At 43.7% G+C, this 16,285-nt stretch overlaps 2 protein-coding genes and 1 long non-coding RNA gene across 5 annotated transcripts in view; 1 reads left to right on the top strand and 2 right to left on the bottom strand.

The window, feature by feature from the left end:
• The window catches only part of JMJD1C (jumonji domain containing 1C), a 1,023,975-nt gene that overhangs the window by 4,110 nt on the left and 1,003,580 nt on the right, over window positions 1-16,285 (top strand). The gene's annotated exons all lie outside the window — the stretch shown is intronic.
• Window positions 1-16,285, bottom strand: part of UPF1 (UPF1 RNA helicase and ATPase) — a 355,592-nt gene that overhangs the window by 299,911 nt on the left and 39,396 nt on the right. The window lies entirely within an intron of this gene.
• On the bottom strand, window positions 1,174-5,092 carry LOC142502130 (uncharacterized). Its single transcript, XR_012803650.1, has 3 exons — window positions 4,977-5,092; window positions 4,773-4,880; window positions 1,174-1,264 (listed from the first exon to the last, which is right to left on the bottom strand). It is a non-coding gene; the product is annotated as an uncharacterized LOC142502130 (long non-coding RNA).

Here is a 16,285-nt window from a genome sequence, read left to right as displayed (position 1 = left end):
ATGTAATTAAAACAAAAAACCCAAGCTAGCAAAACATGTCTGAAAATGTGTTTAATCTCTTCAAAAAGGTAATGGGCTCAATTATAGCTAAACATGGTACTTATTAAAGCTATCATTTAATCTTACAGAAAGTGTACAGTGCTTGTTAACAGAAAAGGGCTTACAAAGACTATGCAGGCCGTTTAAGAACATAAAGACTAACACAGCCTAATATGTTACCACCTACTAGGTGGTACTTGAGGACAAGGGGTCATGAGATTAGAACTATGAAAATTCAAGTGTTATTCATGTACCACCCCATTTTAGATTAATGCTTTCCCTAGGGATGCTCATCTCACTTTTTTTAAAGAGACAATGTTGCCTCTGTGACAGCACAGGCCAACCTTTTGTGGGTGTGACTTATCTCCAACTCATCAATCTTTCGTGGCAGGGCTGACGTTTACTAGGAGAGTGATTTAATTAAATACCTCTCCATGTAATAGCTAGATTAATACTAATCTTTTGATTGTTTCCCTCTCAAAAGTAGAAGTGGGACTATCAGGTAGTTGCAATACAGATATAAAATAAGAAAATATCGTTATACACTTCTGCCTGTCACGGGTGAATTGCACCAAATAGGAATTATGCATATTGGGGATCTTCAATAATAAGTAAAAGAGGCTGACCCTCTGGTGATCTGCTGGTCAGGGGTTTTACGATGACCTTTGAAGATGGGTCTGGCAGATTACATAAAGTCTGCCAGCTGTAATGTCACTTCATGGTTCATTATTCACTCTTGATTTTGGTTTGTTTTTAGCATTAAATACAGGCCCCATGACCATCCATATTACCCCCATTAGGAGTCAGAAAAAATAGCTATTTTAAAACAAACAAAAAAACCTTGGTTGCTGTGCTGCTCATACAATTTACCCCATTCATCACTCCTATCCTGACAACTACCAACATATGTTCTTGGTTATTTATTTTTAGTGGTTTGGAAAGACCTATTACTTTAAAATACCAACCAGTCAAGTGGATGGCTCCATGCTCTATGCAACATGGAGCAGATTACTGTGGGGGCAATCGAAACAGCGGCAAAGATTTGGTACAAACAAAGAGGGAGCACAAGGAAAGACAATATCAATTCAAAAATAAAAACACTTTATATAAAATATAAACAATTAGAAAACTTACACTATCACACATATTGGAAGATATCCACACAATCAATGGACAAGATGGTCCCGTGAGGTCCCTCTGGTAGACGAACACTGTGCAAAAATAGCTGTGGAACAACAGAGGGATCAAACTGTAGTCCAAATGTATAGAGAGAGAGAGAGCTCTAAGCAACTTCCCCGTGGGCTCAGGGAGAAAATGCCAAATGTCTGACGTCACAGCGTCGGGGGGGGGGGGGGGGGTTTAATAGTGCGCTCTAAACTTTTTGTGACTCGGTTTTTCACCATTTGTCATTGCTCAATATTGGGTGCTGCACATTACTATATCTGTGTAAGTTTACCTTGTTTTATTTATTTTATTAATTCGCTATGGTTAGGAATATTTCTCAGTTTAGAGACCAAAGGAAAGCTCAACTTGATTCCTTGTTCTCTGAACAAATTAATGCACCTGTTTCGGGTAGTTTTATTGAACAGTTTGAAAAGTTTGGATAAATTACTGCTTACTGAGAGTAGGATCTGGTGGGACAAAACCACACTAGATAAATGTATAGCTTGTCAAAGAACCCCTAGAGGTCTTAGGATACTCAAAACTCCATTTGATAGTAATAATGATCTTTTTACCAAAGAGTGGAATAGAATTTTCGATGATTGCTTCATGGCGCTAATGAAACTTATGGTCTATGAAGGAAATAAAATGCTAGTTGAATTTGATAAACAAATTGCTGAGTCCTTCAAGGAACAAAGAGAAAGCCGCACACTAGATTGTGTAGAGTATTGAAGTGATATAATAAGTGCTTGAAAAAAGCTCAAAAATTAAGAGAGACTCTGGTGAGACAGTGTATTAGCTCTCATGCAAGAAGTGTATCACGTGTCTTAACTATGATACATATTGTGACAACGTAAATGTGTTCTAAATCGGGGGGGGGGTGCAAATGGGGGGGGGGGTGGCCTGTGAGATTCTCTGCAGGGCGTGGGGTTTACAGAGAACTTACATTTAAATGAAATGCTGGGAAAGTGGCGAATGCCTCTGTAAACGTCACTTTCCTTGGCTCAGACGGCTTCTGGAGACGCGTCGCCATTTGATGCTACGGGTCATGTGACGTCGCATTGCCATGGCAACGTGACATCATGACACCGGAGCCAAGGTAAGGAGGGGGGTGCGATGGGGGAAAGGGGGCGGCCGACAGGGAGACGCAGGGGGAAAAGATTGCACTCCCCTGTTCTAAATAATCTCATACACAAGTCTACTGCTCGTCAATAAAGATGGCTCATCTCAGGGACTAACAGAAAAAGAAAAAAGACAGCGCACAACTCCCATAGTTATGGTACAATGTGATACGGTAAGACAGGTAGGTAATACACATACAAAAATTTCAATCTTTAAAACATGGCATGTTTAGGGTACTACAGGAGACAACCGGCTCGCACTCTGTGGAAGACCACCATAGTTTTCTTTCGAACCAGGTGAATGCAAGCGTCCTTGTTTCCAGCGGTTCGCTACCGGATAATATCATAGGCTATAGCGGCAGCCTGCTTCCTCGTCCATGGAGGTCTGACGTACTCGTAGTCTCACTTAGTGTTAAATAACACCCACACTGTCGGCTATGGGGCTCAGAACCCTGAATGTATGCCAAAAAGCTCCTAGTGCCTCTGGTGGTGACAGATGACGCCAGTGGATCGCGTCACATAAAGCGACCAACCAGTGGGACAAATACACCGCAGGCACAATATGAACTAACCGTGATCACAGAGTAATAAATAAAGGCAAGTGCCCAAGTACATACAAATCAATCCAAAGCTTTTTGTGGATCAAGTCTGCTTCATTAGGGAATACATTGTAGAAGAATGGAAGTGGCATTTAAACCCTGCACCCACATACGCTTGGCCGCGCAAGGGGGGGCGTGCTCGACCAATCGCAGCTGGCTGCAGCAGCTCACAGATACCAGCATAATTAACAATCGATATCAACATATAAAAAATATAGTTTAATAACAATATAGAATATCACTAAAATATATATTTAAGAACATAAAATGCAGACCATATGCACAGATGTATCTCAAATACCATCATGTAACATAGAAAAGCTGTAGCGAGAAAAAACATTGTTAAAGACATTATGATATTCTGGATTAGAACATTATTCCAATTAATACAAAAGTCATGAGAAACATGAGTCACGCTACAGTGACAAAACCAGCAAATATGCCAGGCATTGATTGGTAGTATGCTGCATTAAGCAGCTCAAATCCAAATAGGCATGTATTATATAAAACAATATACTGGATACATAAAAACAATGTTCTAATCAGAATAGCTGTGATAGCCAGTTCTCTGGCATGTCACAGAGCTATGACGGCAAGTGTCATTTCCAAAGATGTAGTTATTTCCATCTGTAGATCTAGTCCTATTCTGGCGTTGAGGTCTCCACATATCAGCACTATACCCAGGGTCTGAAAGTGTATTGCCTCTGACTGCATGATGTCGAGGATGTCTGGCTTGTAGTATGGGGGGGATGTATGCTGCACATAGGAATGTGTCATATTCATGGGTGAACATGGAGCCTTGTATTTGTAGCCACATGTGGGTATTTCCTTTTTTTAAATTTTAAATTTTTTTTTTTAATATTGTATTTATTTGGCTTTTAAGCTCTTCCTTGTACCATATTATGATTCCTCCTGAATGGCGGCCTCGTTTCACACCTTCGTGTTTTGGGGCTGGTACTAGGAGCTGCCTATAACTCATACGTATGGGAGGCGTCTCTTCCAATTGGATCCATTTTTTGTGTGGAATAAGAATGTCTACATTCGTCATTGTTTGTTTCTGAAGTCTGGATCTTGTGTTTTAGACTCAAAAGCTGAAGCATTCAGACCCTGAATGTTCCAGCTGCTAATCTCAAAAGATGCCATCTGGGTATCTTATACCTTCCAGTGATCTAATTTGCAAGTGTGTGTTTTTTAATTTAATTTTTTTTTTTTTATATATTAAGATTTCAGTGACTAGTCTTTGTTGATAAATGTGGGTATATTCATTCTTGGCATTTATGTATTTCTCTGCATGTGTGATGTATGTGTGTTTATTGTAATGATGATGATGGTATAATGTTGCATGCTTTCATCAGTCTGGTGCAGGTGGTACTGAGCACCGCCCGGATTTCATTTAGTTCATTGCTGGCAGTTGGTCTGGTTCTGGAGGTTGATGGTGATCTGTGATGCTGGGTGGTTCTTCCAATGCTCCTGTCTGTGTTGGTGCCAGTGTGGGTACTGTGACGGTAGGAGTAATTGTGACTGCGTTCAGTAAAGGTCAAGCCCTTCGTTACCCTTACCTGTCATTAATACAGTTGTATATCTGTGTATTATGTCTTAGCCTGGTTCCAGCACTGCAGGGACTATGGGTTATGTTTGGTTTCTAGAGGAATGTTGCAAAAGTTGCCTGTGACCTTTCCATGTAACTGTTTTCATGTTTCTCTTTTAATGTTGCCTGTTAAACCCACCAATCAGGGGCTTGGTGTTAATGAAGGAACCTGGCTAGTGTTGTATCGAGTCATGAGGATTGCCGGGTACCGGGTATATGGGGCAATTTGCAGGCCGGGTACCCGGCCAGGTAGCATTGGCTTACCTGCAGCTGGCGGTGGAGGATGCGGAAGACCGTTGCGACATCGATGGAGCAGCAGCAGACTTCCTGGCCGAAATAGATATATTATGCACATCTACTCAGAGTCCTGTCCTGGTGTCAATAGATACAGAAATATTCATGTAGAATAACTATTTTGCAGATTAATGGGATACATTGTTTTTCAAATGATTAAACTGATAAACTGACATCTTGGTAAGCGATTGGTGATTGTGGTTGGTTTTATATTATACTGTCCCTCTCTCTCCCCCAGTCCTGCATTACAGAATGTGGTGACACGGATGTCACGATGTTGCCGGTGTCAGCTGCTGGTTTAAAAAGGACTGCGCTGCCATAGATGCACCCAGATGGTTTTCACAAACACTGTGAACAATTGCACTCACAGCGTAACATCATCCACTCATGGTGAGTATTCACTATTCAAACTATAGCAAAGACTGTGACTTGATTATTAACCGGGCGTGTGTGTGTTTTTATAGAGGGAGAGCGAGAATGTGATACATACAAATTGTGTGTGAAATATATATAAAAAAAAATCATGTTATCCCTAATACACAAGCATTCATGTTCTTGCTACGCTTCTTGACAGTGCATAGTCACAGTGTGATGTGCATACCATACATATATGTATAGACTTTTAAACCTTGGTAGCATAGCATGGCTCTTCATTTGTTACCACCTTTTTAGTGACAGAATACTATGCAGCACAGTGCATTGTACTTGCTGAACTGGTTTAGACAAGACCGCAGTCAATGATGCCACCTAATCGGCTTTTTCCTAGTAGTACATAGGGGGCATAACCAGGCCTTTAAAGTCAAAGGGTCTTTGGTAATATTTCTTGAAACTCATGAAACAATGATGGTACTACTCGGTAGTATTGCTTTATATTGCAACATATTCTTTGCAGTGTTTTTGTGAGGAAATATAAAAGCGTCGTGGTCATTCATTATCATTTACATAGTGGCAGTAGTGTTCTCACTTCCTAGCACTGCAATTAACTGAATACTTGTGGGATAGAATATAATGGTGGTTTTTCTTTTTTACTCTGCAGGTTGGACAATTCAACCCTACGCCAAGGAGACCGTTCACGCATGAACTGATCCCTTTCTCCAAAGAAATATGCTGGGCAGCGTGCTGGTGACCTTTTTTGGGGTGGTCATTATAGGACCGTTGGCGAGAGGACAAGTATAGCCTTCACTGATAGGGGACTGCAACAGTGTCCGCCACAACAATGCTGCGATGTTTATCACATTACTCCGCTCACCATTCAAAGCAATGTGACTCATCGCCACGTCATCACTGACTGCAGTAGCATCTTCTTCACTTGACTGTCTCATGCAGTCATCATCCATCATCACACTACTTGCTATTTGCAACTAGTGCTACTGCAACTTTTCATACAATGAGGTACCGTACTTGAACTTGTCAATATGTCACCTTGACGAGACATTATTTTAAACAAAGTACTGAGAGGCTGCAGGGAGAGCCCGATTTTGGTATCTGTTACCCATGCACTTTAATTTTATTGTACCTGTTCTGTGATTTTGTAGGGATGTTAACTCCCTTGTTGTTTATATTGCTCTGTTATTCTGATTGAAAGATTTATTTTTGTAATAAAAAAAATGTAGCATTGTCTACAGTGAGCACAATTTTTTTTGGTCGGCAATCAAATGCTATGCACATTCCTACATTGAGCTAGGAAACATGAGCCCATTAATTAAATAGATTACATGTGCTGTGTGTGTCAATCATGCTGCATGTTGCCTAGTTTCACTGCTGCACCTAATTTATATAGTTATTCCCACCACATACCCAACCGCTAGTGCCCTGGGACTGAGAGACAGTGGGAGTTAGTAACATCCATCAGAAACACGTTCAATAGACCTGAAAATATATGTATGCATACATTTGATTTAAAAAAAACCCATACAGCTCTGAGTCCTGATGTTTTAGTAAAAACATTACATAATGTGATAACCATATGTAATTTTTTTTTTTACTAAAACATCAGGACTTAGAGCTGTATGGGTTTTTTTTTAATCAAAACTTTGCATACATATATTATCACTGACTGTCCTTGCCAAACATTCAGTTACAATTAAACTGTTCTGGAAGCTTAATATATTACTTTTGGGATTATTTTTCCCTGGAATATCAAGACTAATAACTGCTGATATATTCCAATTAATATATTACATTCACAGTAATAATGTGCAGCATTAAGGGCCTGAGCCCAATTCCAGCTGCTTAATAATAATGCAAAAACTATTAGGTAAATATTTTTCTTTTAAGCTATAATATAATAGTACAGCAGCAACACACCAACCCACAGCTAAACCCTGCAACAAATGCTCTGTCTCCTCCTCATTTCCAGTTCGCAGATTACGATTTTTGGTTCAAATTATTACTTCGTTGCGGATTTGCCAGCATGGAAAAATAAAATCTGTGAAAGGCGGATCCCCCTTTTTGAGACTGATCCGCGGAAAGACATAGACTAAAAGAAGCGACTGATCCGAAGCGGATCCAACATTTTGCTCATCTCTAGTGAAGAGGCCTTGAAAGCTTATTATGAGTTTTAATGCTTCCAAATGTGCCTCAAAAATGTGTGTATGTGTGTATCACGCCCGCACACATCTCGGCCACCTAAAATTCCACATCTGGTGCCAGTTTCAGGCTGCTGCTCGTCATGTGATCAACCGTCTCTGCATAGGCGTCTGGGAGTTGTAGTCCTGTGCCTTTTTCAATAGAATAGTATTTAGAGAGATGAACTACAAATCCCAGAAGTCCTTGGATAAAATGCCATGGCATCACCCAGGGATCAGCCAATCAGTGCCCAGCTTTGGTAACCACACCCTTTCCACCCACATGTGACCAGCAATGTATGATCTGATCTGCTTTGTTGGAATTTGTCCAATTAAATACATTGTAAGACTAAAAATCCCAGTGTCATATCATATATAGATATACATATACGGTATATGCACACACTTAGATAAAGCAGATATTAGTTAGATCGTGTGTATATCATTTTCTCGTGTGTGTGTGTGTGTGTGTGTGTGTGTGTGTGTGTGTGTGTGTATATATATATACTGTAGTTTGGAGAAGGATGCAAATCATGCACGTGCGTTAGTTTGAACAATTTTTATTGAAAGCTGCAAAGCTGTAGTGGTTAAACTGAACACTGTTATCTGAGGAGGTTAAATGTCAGCAAAGGGGGGGGGGGGGGAGAAGCGGTGCCATTTACTGGGTGCATAAGTATTCAGGCCCTTAAGTCTACTTGGTAGAAGCACCTTTTGCAGCAATAACCGCTAGGTCTCTACTAGCTTTGCACGGTATGATGGTGCCATTTTGCCAATTTTTGGAAAATTTGATCAAGTTCTGATCACTTTGTTTGGAATCATCGATTGACTGCAAGCTTCAAGTCTCGCTGTAAATGTTCGATTGAATTCAAGTCAGGACTTTAACTGGGCAACTCAAAAACATTCATTCTCCTTGTTCACCAGTCCAGTGTTGCTTTGGTCATGGTCCTGCTGAAAAGTGAATTTCCCCTCCAGTGTCTGAGTCTTGGATGAACTCAAACATGTTTTACTCAGGGCTTCGCCTGTAGTTTGCACCATCCATTCTCCCCACTATCCTGACAAGCTTCCCAGTCCCTGCTGAAGAGAAGCATCCCCATAATATGGTGTTTCCACCACCAGGCTTGATAGTTGGGATGGTGTTGATTGGGTGATGTGCATTGTTGAGCTTGTGCCAGACGTAATGCTTGGAATTTAAACCAAAAAGTTACATTTTTATTTGCGAAAAAGCATATAGATGATACTGCAGACATGTGGAAAAAGGTTTTGTGGTCAGACGAGACATAAATGAAACCTTTGGTTCTAAATTCCAAGTGTTATGTCTGGTGCAAGCATAAGGCCAAGGTCAGGCTGGGAGCGAGCACGCTCGAGCGCCCTGCTGTGAGAGCAGGGGCAATTTTTGTTTCCAGCATAGTTGCGCGCGCAGGGGAGGGCGTGCCCTTGACATCACGTGAGTGGTTCACCCTCATTGGCTGAACCGCACACGTGATCATGGCAAGCACGACAAATTCAAAAGAATTTGTCTCCTTAAGCAGCTGAGCGCAGAGCACTCACGGGCACTCTGGTCAAGCATTGTTGCAATGTGTTTGATTGCGCTGAGCGCGAGTGACCATGCGCTTCTGCTCTGTGGACAAGCCCTAACACTTCACATCACCCATTCAACACCATCCCAAATGTCAAGAACGGTGATGAAAACATAAGTTCTTTCAAAACTAAAGCAGTCTCACATTTTAATGTGGTCTGTAACTGTTCCATAACTGTAACTGCTCACCCAATGTAATGCAATGTGTATAATATATACTGTATATGAATTTGGACTTGCAGTTAATAAAGTTGTTCATTTTATTAACCCTGCCTGTGGATGACTTGAACGTTTTTAGCCGATCCATATATTTACAAATTACACATTTATTACATTTAAAGTTGCTTGTCGGTTTAATAGTCAATCAAATGTTACCATCATTTTGTTTAGGGATTTCTTTTAATTAACCTCGACTGAGGATATTTTTGAGGGATGTGGCTGTTCTAAAACCAATTTTGGGTTTATTCTCCAAACAGCTTCCCAAAATAGGGTCATCCTTAATTATGTTCCGGTGCTTGTTTAAAGCGCTTTGAATTTTATAATGTATTGGGTTATATATTTTTTTATAAATAGAGGATTCGTATTATTGAAATTATTTTTCTTTTTTAAATTTTTTTGGTCATCTTTGTTAAATAAGGTATTCCTATCTATTGCACACACTATCTAGAGCCGCTCATCAATTTGTTTATCATATCCTCCATTAGCGAATTTAACTTTAAGATCTTCTGCTGGTTTTAGGAAATTCTTATCCTGGGACTTATTTCGTTTTAATCTTAGAAATTGACTGTAAGGGAAAGTTATTCACCAATTTAACATGGTGATTACTTTTAGGGCATAGATACAGTGCGTGCAGGAATCTACCTCTTTGAAAAAGGTGTGTGTAGCAATCCAACATTTTCGTCGAATATTACTAAATCTAGAAAATCTATAGAATCATTACTAACTTGGTATGGGAATTTAATATTGAATGTATAAGTGTTCAAATGATTGAGAGAAGTGGTGTCACCTTCCCAAAGTAAAATATCTATATAGTGGTGCCATCATTTACAATTTTGCGCTGCTATATTATTATGCCAAATGTTCTTTTGCTCCCAAAACGCCCTAAATAAATGCGCTAAACCAGGTGCAAAAGTGGTCCCCATTGCTGTATTCCATGTTTGAAGAAAATAATCGTGCTCAAACAAAATATAATTCTGTTCTAATATAAAGTAATACTAGCTAATAATACAAAATGTGTTCCAGTGATAGGGACGTAGTATTGAGATAATGATACCGCTTCAATTCCATCTGAGTACTTAATGGAAGTATAGAGTGCCTGCACATCTAAAGTAGCCAATAGATAGTTGTCTGACCATTGAAAATCTTTTAATAATTCTAATACCGCTGTGGTGTTTAAGATATGCTGGTATTTTTTTTTTTTTACTAGATGTTGAAGGTAGAAAACTTTATACAGTACTGTACTCGGATGGATGTGATTGTATCAATGCCCATTATTATCGGCCTACCAGGGGGATTTATCAAACATTTCTGAATTTTAGGTATGTGATAGAATATCGGGTCTTTGGGATTTTGTATAAGCAGAAATTTGAACTACGAAGTATTAAGAATACCTAAACTCTTGGCATCTTTTAATATTTTGCTCAACTTCACTATAAAGGGAGTAGTGGGGTCAGATCTCAATATACAATAAGATTGTATCAGATAATTGATGAGCCTATTTGATATAATTGACTTTATTTTGAATATCCTCCTCCCTCTCCCCCCCCCTTCCTGTCTGCCACACGTATAAACCAAGTCAATATTATTACCCAAAGACCTCAGGGCTATGTCCTCCCCTTTGGATAAGTAAAATTAGTTTTTCTTTTTATAATTGTCACATTATACTTTTAAATTCTTTTTGTAATAGTTTATTGAAAAGATCTAAGTGGTGACCCCCTATATCAGCAATTCGCAACCAGGGTTCAGTGGAGCAGTCCCACGGGTTCTGCCTAGCCGCCCGCACTCACTGCAGCCCGCAACGGCTTTCCTGGCTCTCTCCCCTCCCTCCTCCCCCCCTAGGAGCGCGCTCTAGCAGTCCAGCACTTCCGGTGCCTGCTGCTATAGAGCGCGTGCAGTCCTCGCCGCCTCAAGCCTTCTGCTCGCTGCTACCACCTTCTGCCCCCTGCTGCTGCCTTCTGCCCGCTTTCGCCTGAGGTATGCATATGGGATGGGAGAGGGAGATATTGGCTTTGTTTGTGTGCTGGGAGGGGTAGAGGGTGATTCGTAGTGGTTGCTGCTGGTTGTGTGCTCAGATGAGGGTGATCTGTGGTGGCAGGGGGGGGGGGGGGGGGAGCTGATGTGAGATGCAAGGGGGGTGATGGGGGTAGCATGTGAGATGCAGGGGGGGGGGGGGATTGATGTGAGATGCAAGGGGTATTCTGTAGCCACAGGGTTATATGCTACTGTAGATATAAGTATGGCCAGATAGCTGAAATCATCCCCCTTTGAAAGCACAACAAGTCCTTTCGTCTTTTCTTAACTTTGAGGGAGTTACAGAAATGGAAAGGTTCTTGTGGGTGTTGTTGTGTGGGTAGAGAGTGCTTCTCTATGTGAAGTGCTCCTGTATCAAGGGACGGTCAAACGGATTGCTTTGCAAGGGAGTAGGTAAGAATTTTATTTATTTATAAAATATTTTACCAGGAAGTAATACATTGAGAGTTACCTCTCGTTTTCAAGTATGTCCTGGGCACAGAGTTAAGACAAATAATACATGGTTACAAATACAGTTACATAAATGAACAGGGTATACATTATATACAAGACATTTCGTGCACAGTTAAAGATAATATATATTACGGGCGTATTAAACAGTTACAGACCAGATTAAAATGTGAGACCGCCTTAGATTTGAAAGAACTTAAACTGGTGGTGGATGTGAGAGTCTCCGGTAGGTTGTTCCAGTTTTGGGGTGCTGGTAGGAGAATGGTTGTACTCCCTCAGTAGCTTGGGTAAGAAAGGAAGTTTGTCACACAGGAATAGGGACAGGGCTAAACTACCTGTGAATTCAGACGGGATTATGGAAAAGTCCATTTAGCCAGGGGAATTAAAAGGGTTGTCACAGCAACCAATTTCTAGCAGTCTGGAGAATTGGGAAGTATCTAAATGTATCCATTCCCACCTGCACTAGGAGTGATAACTGCAGGGAAAGCTTACATCCAAATAAAGGGCTAGCAGGCAGAGCGGCAGCAAAAAGGAGGGGGGGAAACAGAAATGGAGAATCCTGTTCCAGGACAGGGGGGTGATGAGGGGGGGAGGTGGTGTGATATACAGGGGGGTTAACGACTTTGTTTTTTTATAATTATGTTAAACCAAAATCATTACAAAATATATACACATTGTTTATTCAAAAGTATGAGTTCATTATTAGTTATTAACCCTACTGCTTTACACATCTATTTTGTGATTTACCCCTGTCAAACCTAAAATGTGTCATCCAGATAGGGGTTCCCCAAAATTTTACGAAATACTTCAAGGGTTCCTCCAAACAAAAAAAAAGCTGTGTGTGCTGTGCACGCGCATAGTAAGTGAAACTTCTTTGACTTTTGTCACAGAAATTGTATTTGTGTTGGTGTTGGTGATGTTTTAATTAAAAATCAAAATACAATCTCAATGACAAAACGCAAATAAATTTGACTTAGAATGCGCGTGCTCGGCACACATCCCCTGTATTAGTTATTTGCACTAAGTGTGAATTCCGCGTGTGACTGAGAGTGTGCGTGTGACTGAGAGTGTGCGTGTGACTGAGAGTGTGCGTGTGACTGAGAGTGTGCGTGTGACTGAGAGTGCGCGTGTGACTGAGAGTGCGCGTGTGACTGAGAGTGCGCGTGTGACTGAGAGTGTGCGTGTGACTGAGAGTGTGCGTGTGACTGAGAGTGTGCGTGTGACTGAGAGTGTGCGTGTGACTGAGTGCGCGTGTGACTGAGTGTGCGCGTGTGACTGAGAGTGTGCGCGTGTGACTGAGAGTGTGCGCGTGTGACTGAGAGTGTGCGCGTGTGACTGAGAGTGTGCGCGTGTGACTGAGAGTGTGCGCGTGTGACTGAGAGTGTGCGCGTGTGACTGAGAGTGTGCGCGTGTGACTGAGAGTGTGCGCGTGTGACTGAGAGTGTGCGCGTGTGACTGAGAGTGTGCGCGTGTGACTGAGAGTGCGCGTGTGACTGAGAGTGCGCGTGTGACTGAGAGTGCGCGTGTGACTGAGAGTGCGCGTGTGACAGAGAGTGCGCGTGTGACAGAGAGTGCGCGTGTGACAGAGAGTGCGCGTGTGACAGAGAGTGCGCGTGTGACAGAGAGTGCGCGTGTGACAGAGAGTGCGCGTGTGACAGAGAGTGCGCGTGTGACAGAGAGTGCGCGTGTGACAGAGAGTGCGCGTGTGACAGAGAGTGCGCGTGTGACAGAGAGTGCGCGTGTGACAGAGAGTGCGCGTGTGACAGAGAGTGCGCGTGTGACAGAGAGTGCGCGTGTGACAGAGAGTGCGCGTGTGACAGAGAGTGCGCGTGTGACAGAGAGTGCGCGTGTGACAGAGAGTGCGCGTGTGACAGAGAGTGCGCGTGTGACAGAGAGTGCGCGTGTGACAGAGAGTGCGCGTGTGACAGAGAGTGCGCGTGTGACAGAGAGTGCGCGTGTGACAGAGAGTGCGCGTGACTGAGCCTGTGCGTGTGACTGTGCGTGTGACTATGCGTGTGCGTGTGACTGTGCGTGTGCGTCTGACTGAGTGTGACTGAGTGCGTCTGACTGTGAGTGTGACTGAGTGTGAGTGTGACTGAGTGTACGTGTGACTGTGCGTGTGAGTGTGACTGAGTGTGCGTGTGACTGTGCGTGTGAGTGTGACTGAGTGTGCGTGTGACTGTGCGTGTGAGTGTGACTGAGTGTGCGTGTGACTGTGAATGTGTGTGGGGGTCTGGGGGGTCAGTGTGTGGGGGGTCTGGGGGGGTCAGTTAGTGTGTGTGGGGGTCTGGGGGGGTCAGTCAGTGTGTGTGGGGGTCTGGGGGGTTCAGTCAGTGTGTGTGGGTCTCTGGGGGTCAGTGTGTTTGGGGGTCTGGGGGGGTCAGTCAGTGTGTTTGGGGGTCTGGGGGGTCAGTCAGTGTGTGTGGGGGTCTGGGGGGGTCAGGCAGTGTGTGTGGGGGTCTGGGGGGTTCAGTCAGTGTGTGTGGGGGTCTGGGGGGTTCAGTCAGTGTGTGTGGGGGTCTGGGGGTTCAGTCAGTGTGTGTGGGGGTCTGGGGGGTTAGTCAGTGTGTGTGGGGGTCTGGGGGGGTCAGTCAGTGTGTGTGGGGGTCTGGGGGGGTCAGTCAGTGTGTGTGGGGGTCTGGGGGGGTCAGTCAGTGTGTGTGGGAGTCTGGGGGGTTCAGTCAGTGTGTGTGGGTCTCTGGGGGGTCAGTCAGTGTGTGTGGGGGTCTGGGGTGGTCAGTCAGTGTGTGTGGGGGTCTGGGGCGTCAGTCAGTGTGTGTGGGGGTTTGGGGGGGTCAGTCAGTGTGTGTGGGGGTCTGGGGGGGTCAGTCAGTGTGTGTGGGGGTCTGGGGGGATCTGTCAGTGTGTGGCGGGGTCCAGGGGGGGTCCGTCAGTGTGTGTGGGGGTCTGGGGGGGTCCGTCAGTGTGTGGGGGGTCCGGGGGGGTCCGTCAGTGTGTGGGGGGTCCGCGCGGGTTGCGCCCAGATTTTTGTACCACCGCTTCCTGGGGGGCCCGCAAACGCCCGCGTCACTGGAGGGCTGAATGGCGCCGCTGCCAGCTGCTTCTGCGCATGCGCGGCATGGCAGCGGTAGTGGAAGTTAGGCGGGCACATGTGTGGGCTGTGAGGGAGGTCCCATTCGGGTTAGGAAAGGGTGGGGGGGGCTGTCCCGGTCGGGCGGTCTCTGCTGTCCCGGTCGGGCGGTCTCTGCTGTCCCGGGCAGCAGACGGGGAACGGCAACACATGTTTACAGCCGTGGCAGCGGACGGGGAACGGCGCCGCTGCCAACCGCTTCTGCGCTTTCCTCCAGTCCCCATGATTACTGAGCATGCGCGGCTTGGCAGCGGATGTGCGGGGGGAATGGCGGCCGTTAGGAGCGGCGCCGGCGGCTATCGCCGCCGCCGCCGCATCTGATTTGTGGAGCGGGTGTGATGTCAGTGTTGGGGTCGGGCTGAGCCAGAACACAGCCCGGCCTCAACTGCCAGCACTGACGTCACATCCGTTTCATTTCTGTCTCCACAATTCTTTTTTGCCCCATCACGAATGAGGCGCCACTAAGGAAGTTTCACTTCAAAAAGGTTGGGGAATCACTGCCTTAGATTGTATGAGGTAGAAATGCGAGGCTGGTTTCCAGGCACAATGTTTCATACTTCCTAGAGTGACCAATACTATTTTCCCGCTTGATCTTCTAATAGTTGCACTAAATCTCCATGGGCTTCAATCTCATGGAAGTTTAAATGATCAATTTCTTTTAGCACCTCATTCTTTTTCAAATTGATGTCTTTCATGGTAATATCCAAATTTACATTATACAGCAAACTGAGATCTGCAACCACCCTCTCCTTCAAGAAATGCCGTTTCAATGTTCATTTTTGAATACATTTCTATAAATCAATATACAGTTCAAAAAGATTAGTCTGATTTGTAGGGATACAAGATAATCCCTTTCGTAATACAGAAAATTGATATCCAGTCAATTGATATGAAGAGATTATATATCCCATTGTTGTTTAGCATCTGTTTGTTTGGGGTAAACTTTTTGAAGGGTGGGATCTCCCTTTCCTCGCTGTCCCCTCCTCCCCAATTTCTTCTCCCCCCTCCATTTTGATGTCATTTAACACTCTGTCCCTGTTTGGCAGTAATCGACCCCTTCGCCGTCCTGCCCTCTGAAAAAACAGGGAGGGGGGGGGGAGGGGAGGAAGAAGGCGGACGTGAGTCTGATTGTATTTCAGACAATACACCAAATCTATTAGTCCACCTATTTCTCACATTATTCCTGGTATATCTTTCAGGTTTATGATTCCATTTGTACCCAGTTGTATCTCTACCCTGGGTTTTAGTATATTGGTTATTGATGTTTGTTTTCTATCCCTCATTGTGATTTTTGTTATCTATATTCATGATGTGTCCCTTTCCATTTCTGTATATTCTCCTGGTGAATCATTGTGCCTGTGGGATACCCTGCAGTTATTAATTGGCACATTCCTATCATATCGTATCCCATTTGTCCTTCATCTATTCCAATTCCTTTGTTTGTTTAATTTATGCTCGTTTTTGTCCCCACCAAACTTTTTTTGTTTTATTTCTATTTTCTGTTAATATTTGGTGATATATTTTGCCCAAGTATCATCAAATTCCCTCA

This window comes from Ascaphus truei, chromosome 8 (genome assembly GCF_040206685.1).
Source record: "Ascaphus truei isolate aAscTru1 chromosome 8, aAscTru1.hap1, whole genome shotgun sequence".
Classification (NCBI taxonomy): Eukaryota; Metazoa; Chordata; class Amphibia; order Anura; family Ascaphidae; genus Ascaphus; species Ascaphus truei.
The sequence above is the reverse complement of the archived record's forward strand: the minus strand, read 5'-3'. Positions and strand labels throughout refer to the sequence as shown.